Here is a 7,257-nt window from a genome sequence, read left to right as displayed (position 1 = left end):
TTGTGGTATAGATGATTTCATATTTTCCAGAAGTTTCTCTACAGCCTGTGTCATGCCACTGAATCTGATTACTTCATACGTTACTTCTCATGACTGGAAAGTCTTCTTATCTCCAGTCTGAGCTCATTTTTAGCATAGCGTGACCACAGCTTCTTTGCTCTTTGCCTTTCTTTGCTTGTTCTTTGTTCTTTTAACACCTATAAAGAGCCATAGCTACATAGTTGGATGACTCATTCTTTACTTCTGAAGGACCTCTAGATCACAATATCACGCGGATCCAACACTAGACTAATTTGTTTTCTTTCTTTCTTGATTCTGATGAAGGGTCTTCGACCTGAAGTGTTAACTGCTCACATGCTGGTTTGACTTGCTGAGCTTTTCAAGATTCGAGGTTCACGATTGGTCAATGTCATTTCCTGTATACAAGCCTTAAGGAGAATGGAATAATTACTCTAGATCTGATACAGCACAAAAAACACTAAAGATAATGAGCACAATAATAATAATAATAAATTCAATTCAATTCAATATAAATACGTAAGATAGCTCATATACATGTCCATAAAGTGAAGCTCCTCCAAGAGGACTACAGCTTTGTTGCTTGCATGCCTCGATGTCCTGGAGAGCTATGTTGGCTGGAGTCAGGGCTTTATGTTTTGGCTCTTGGTAGGGTCACCCATGCCAAACATGTTAAAGAGTAGAGAACAGGCTAGGAGTGGTCCACTGGTCTTCCAGGTTCGGGGGGTCAGCTCAGGGCTAACAACCCTGACCAGTAAAACAGAATTGTTACGGAAACAGCAATGAAGAATCCATCTACATCTGAGTGTGACGGTACTCCTGAGTCTCTGCCGGGGACTTGCATGACTGACAGTGGTGAAAGCTGACATGATGAAGGAAGCCTGAACACCACCAGAGATGGAGAACCTTCACTGCTGTCCTAAATCCCGGCAGCATAAATAATGTGCAGCTAGGCTGTACATAAGGTGACTGACAGGAAATAATAAAGTAGTGGTTGAGTCAGTGGGTGGAGGTGTTGGACAGCCTTACTGCTTGGGGAAAGTAACGATTATCTGAGCAGTTCCTCTTTTACTTTAAAACTCCTTAGCTCCCCTTGCCCAATCAAGAATCAAATTTATCAGCTTCGGCCACCATTAAATTGTGGTGGTGTGCTGGTCGGCCTACAACAAGCAACAGAAAAAAACAACATTCAAGAATGATAAAGAATAAAGAATTATATTTAAAAAAATAAAGTCAGGGGTTGTGGTACAGATATGGAATAAAATGTGAATATATACTTAAATCATGGCATGTATTTACAATGTGAAGAGCATTATAAAAAGTGGTTTAATGTGTAGTGCAGTGATGAAGGGTAGTAGATAGTGGGGTCTGGAGAGGGCTAACTAGAATGCTTAACCAAATCACAAACAAGTGAAAACCTGCAGATGCTGATTTTCCTCCAGCATTTTGTGTGTGTAACTGGAACGGTTGATCAGATTAACTGCCTGGGGGAAGAAACTTTTGAGATGACGTGAAGTTCTTCTATTCTTTTATTAGCCATATGGTGCTTTCCAGAAGGGAGCTTATGGAAAAGGCAGTTTGCATGGTGGAAAACACACATCTGTGAGGTGCTGAGGAAGGATCTCAGCCAGAAACATCAACTGTTTATTCCTCTCCATGGATGTTGTCCGATCTGCTGAGCTTCTCCAACATTTTGTGTGCATTACTCTGACTTTCCAGCATCTTCAGAATCTCTGAAAGGGTTTGTGTTTATGATTTGTGGGGCACTGGTACAATCCCTCGAGTCGACTATGATGTTCTCCTGAGAGGTTATTCCCTTAAAGTAGAACGCCTGTGTGTGACTTTCCTTAATGTGGGGAGGCAGCCACCGCACAGTCCTCGACAGATCAGGGTCAGGGTCCGGTGGCATGCCATCCAAGATGACTGGGGGCTCCTCACTGCTGCAGTCTTCCTTCGCCTTAACTGCCATTGTGATGTGTCATCATCTCCTGCCAGCTCCACCATTGAGGTCTTGGTTGGATCGCTCTTTGTCTAGAACCCCTCTCCCCTTGACCTTACCGCATTTCTCTCGGGATCTCAGGAACTCACAAGCCTCTCCACCAAGACAAGATGATGACCTTTGGAGATTCGCAGGATGGGTAGTGTCCTCAATGATTTTTCCTGCCTGTGTCTTCGTTCTGGACACAAACAAGTCCTACAGTGATGGTAGACTGTAGCCAATGACCTTTCCTGCTGTCCTAACTGTTCGCTGTAGTTTTCCAAATTCTGAGAGGATGCTGCACCAAACCAGACAGCAATGGACTGAAGTCACAGATCATCTGCCACATTTTACTTCTTTGGCCAACATGCCAGCTTCCTTCCTCCACTGCCAGCCCCTTCCACCCACCTCCTTCAACAATGCATGGATGAATCTCAAAGACTTCTTTGACTCTGTGACTCCATCCACCAGCCTGTGTCAAGACCCTTTTCCTTTCCCTTGCCATCAAGCCAAAGTTTCCCCAGTCTCCGCACATGCTTCACCATCTTCAGGACCAAAATTAAGCCAGTGCATCTGTTACTCTTACTGTGTGAACCAGTGATACTGAAGTCACTCTCTAACCATAACAATCAACCTCTGTCAAGTTATTTACAATAAATCCAGAAATTACAAGAAATTAAAGCCCTTTCGTGGAAGCAAGGGGAGCCATTACTCCAAAGTTAGCCTACAGGTCATCATCATAGAGACATAGACCACTACAGCAAAGAAACAGGCCTTTTGGCCCATCTAGATGTGCTGGACTGTTATTCTGCCTAATTCCCATTGTTCCACTACAGTCCTCCTTACCCCTCTCGTCCATGTAGCAATCCAAACCTCTTAAATTCATCCATCCACCCACTTCTGCTGGAAGCTTGTCCACACTCTCACCCCCCCCCCCACCTATGATTGAAAAAATTCCTCCCCCCTCAGGTTCCCCTTAAACATTTCTCCTTTCACCCTTCACCTCTAATCTCATCCAGTCTCAGTGCTTGCATTTACCTCTATACCCCTCATAATTTTGTCTACTTGTCTAATTCATATCTCACTTAAATGGATGGATTGTTACATTCAGAAAGCAATCCATTTACTTTCTATTTGAACAAATAATTGCTAATTTCTCTCACCATCTCCTAAGGGAGGTTAGTCAATTGATCAGTTACTTATTGAACTAGTGTTTTCACAGGTTAATTCTAACCTCCCAGGGCTGAGACCGCTGGCTGTACCAGTCTGAGCAAAAAATACAGTATCAGGGTAAAATCAATCATATCTCCTCTCAATCTTCCCTTATTTTTATCACTGCAGACATGGTTGATTGCCTATCTTAGTCCAATTTCATTATTCCATCAATCATCCTACTTGCTCTCTCCTTCCTTTGACCTATCTGCTTTACTTTCAATCTCTCACTACCTCCCTCTCTTTCTTGTTGTTTGGACATTGTCAACCATCTAATTTCACTTCCTGCCCAATAAGCTAGCTAATGTTATACATTGTTTTCACGTCCACTTACTGTCTCTTAACCTCCCCCCACTTCATTGCTATTGGTATTGGTTGACTATTGTCCCGTGGACCATGATACAGTGAACAGCTTGTCATGATATTGTTCATACTTTTCAAATCATTACACAGTTCATTGAGATAGAAGAAGGTAAAACAATAACAATGCAGAACAAAGTGTAAAAGCTACTAAAAAAGTGCAGAGAAGCTAAACAATAAAGTGCACAATCATAACGAGGTAGATTGTGAGGTAGAGTCCATCTCATCGTACAAGAGGCCCTTTCAATTCTTCCTGTGACCCCATGGGTTTTCCTTGGCTACACCAGTTCCCTCTCATGTTCAAAAGACGTGCGTGCATGTTGGTAGGTTAATTGTCTGGTGTAAATTGCCTCTAGTGTGTGGGCGAGCAGTAGAATCCTCATGGTAATGCAGAGAATGAAAAACTAGGATCAACATCAGATTAGTGTAAATAGGAGGTAAATACACAGTATATTTGGATGAGGGAATTACATGACAAACTGGTATTGGTATTGGTATCGGTATTGATTTATTATTGTCACATGTATAGGGACAAAGTGAAAAGTTTGTCTTGCATACCGTTCATACAGATTACAGATTAAGATACAGATTAAGTTATCACACAGTGTATTAAGGTAAAAACAACAGCAATGCAGAATAAACTGTAAAAGCTACAGAGAAATTGCCGTGTAGGTAAACAATAAGGTGCAAGATCATAACCTGGTAGATTATGCGGTCAAGAATGCATTGTATTGTACTAGGAAACCCTTTAATACTCTTGTAACAGTGGGGTAGAAATTGCCTTTGATCTGCTTTCATATTTTTGTTTCTTGTGCCCGATGGGAGAGGGGAAAGAAAAGAATGGCTGTGGTGGGTGCTATTGGGAATGTTCAAGGAGACTGCAATGAATGAAGGGTTAATGGCAAAGTCACATTTGCAGCTTGCTGATCTTTCTGAGCCACAGAGGAATTATTTGCAGCCTATACAGTCAGCTCACTTATCCACGTCATCACTTCACACTAGCAACAGGACAGTAGTTCAACTTCTCTCTCAGTGATCCTCACCTGTGGCCAATAACTATGACCAGTTACTTAACTTGCTAATAACACAATGATTCTCCCCGTAACCATGAACGCTTCTACTAATCGAGAACCTATCAAACTCTACTTTCAAAATACCCAATGGTTTACCAATACCCAATCTCGACAGATTCAATACTCCCTGGCTGAAGAAATTCCTCATCGTCATCTCCAATACCAATTCCATTGGAAACTCTGGGAACTCCTGGCCGCTGACCACTCAAAGTGGAGAACATGTAATGGCAATGCACGGTGAGCTAGTGTTGGCGCGTGGCCTAGCGGATAAGGCATCAGACTAGTGATCTGAAGGTCACTGGCTTGAGCCTCAGCTGAGGCAGTGTTTTGTGTCCTTGAGTAAGGCACTTAACAACACATCGCTCTGTGACAACACCGGTGCCAAGCTGCTTGGGTCCTAGTGCCCTTCCCTTCGACAACATCAGTGGCGTGGAGAGGGGAAGGCTTGCAGCTTGGGCAACTGCCGGTCTCCCATACAACCCTGCCCAGGCCTGGCCCTGGAAACCTTCCAAGGCACAAATCCATGGTCTCACGAGACTAACGGATGCCTATATATAATGGCACTGAGAGTAAGTGCATTACAAGCATGCTGAAACTCAGTGAAAAAGACAGATGACTGGACCACCTCACTAATCACCCAACTCTTGACCCAGAATCTGTGCCAAAGTCTGTAAGTCCCACTTTGGCCTTAACGGTCACCACATCGGTTTAACATCGGTAGCTGAGCGAAGGGCGCTGAGTAGGCTACGGTCAATTATGGAAAACTCTGAACATCCTCTACATAGCACCATCCAGAGACAGAGAAGCAGTTTCAGCGACAGGTTACTATCGATGCAATGCTCCTCAGACAGGATGAAGAGGTCAATACTCCCCAATGCCATTAGGCTTTACAATTCAACCGCCAGGACTTAAGAACTTTTTAAAAGCTATTATTAATGCTTTTTGAGATAGTGATTTAGATGCATATCATATTTTTTACTGAGTTAAGTATTGTATGTAATTAGTTTTGCTACAACAAGTGTATGGGACATTGGAAAAAAGTTGAATTTCCCCATGGGGATGAATAAAGTATCTATCTATCTATCTATCTATCTATCTATCTATAAACCAGAAAACTCAGAGTGAAAGCAAGTGCTCTTCCATTCTGAGGTTCCACCTGTGAAGTAGATGTCTTGCATTTGTACTTGAGTTTACAAACCTCAAAGTAAATTTATTATTGAAGTACTGTACATATATGTCATCAGATACTACAGTGAGAGTCATTTTATTGTGGGCATGCATAGTAGATAATATGTTTGTCAGAAGGCGGCACAGCCTGGATGATGGGGATCTTTGATGATGGATGCAAATTTCATGTGGGAGTGCTTCTTGTAGGTGTGCTTAATGGGGAGGGAGTTACCTGCAATGGTCTGGGCTGTATCCACCACTTTTTAAAGGCTTTTCCGTTCATGAGCATTTCCATACCAGGCCATGATACAACCAGTCAGGACACTCTCCACCATGCATCTATTGAAGTTTGTCTAAGTTTTAGATGACATGCTAAATCCGTGCAAACTTCTAAAAAAAGTAGAGGTGCTGCTATGCTTTTTTCATAATGGCACTTATGTGCTGGTCCCAGACAAATCCTATGAAATGATAACACTGAGGAATTTAAAGTTGCTGACCCTCTCCACCTCAGATCCCCTGATGAGGACTGGTCCATGGAACTCCAGTTTGCTCCTCTTGTTGTCAATAATCAGCTCTTTGGTCTTGCTGGCCTTGAGTGAGATGCTGCTGTGGCACCATTGAGCCAGATTTACAATCTCCCTCCTACATGCCGACTTGTCACCACTTTTGATTCGGCCAACAGCGATGTCATCAGCAAACTTAAATATGGAGCTGTACTTAGCCTCAGGGTCTTAAGTATAAAGCGAGTAGGGGTGGGGGCTAAGCACACAGCCTTGTGGTCATGATTAACCTCTCAAATGTGGGATGAAGTTGGGTAGCTTTCTTTCACAGCTCAGATGAGAAGCAGTGAACAACCTCCTGTATGCTAATTTTCTGATTCCACAATGAGCCACAATAATTATTCCACAATAATACAAGAGATGCTGGTCTCAAAGGATGTGAGGAAGTTTGGGAACACTAGGGAAGAAGGGAATGATACCAATGTCTTCTGTTATGACATGGGCCCTATGTTCTCCTTTTGTGTCTTTGATAAAGTAACAAGCCAAGTGTGCATGTCCAAAGTTTAGAGTAGTTATCAAAACACATACAGTATACTAGCTTGAGATCTTTTTGTAATTTAGAGGAAAATGAAGAAATACAATAGAATTTACAAAAACAACTATACATAAACAAAGACTGACAAACAACCGATGTGCAAAAGAAGAGAAGTTGTGCAAATACAAAAATAATACTGAGAACAGGGAGTTGTAAGTAAAGCTTTTGAAAGTGAGTCAGGAGGTAGTAGAGTTGGGGTGACATTGTCCTAGATATTGTCTCCACTCCTGGTTTTCTTCTTTGTGCGACTGTGTCATGATTTTTTCATGTAACATCTCTCTTAATTTAAGAGACTACTAGACAGGTATATGGAGGAATTTAAGGTGGAGGGCTATATGGGAGGCAGGGTTTAAG

The sequence above is a fragment of the Hemitrygon akajei genome, chromosome 8, assembly GCF_048418815.1.
Source record: "Hemitrygon akajei chromosome 8, sHemAka1.3, whole genome shotgun sequence".
Lineage (NCBI taxonomy): Eukaryota > Metazoa > Chordata > Chondrichthyes > Myliobatiformes > Dasyatidae > Hemitrygon > Hemitrygon akajei.
Note: the sequence above shows the minus strand (reverse complement) of the source record.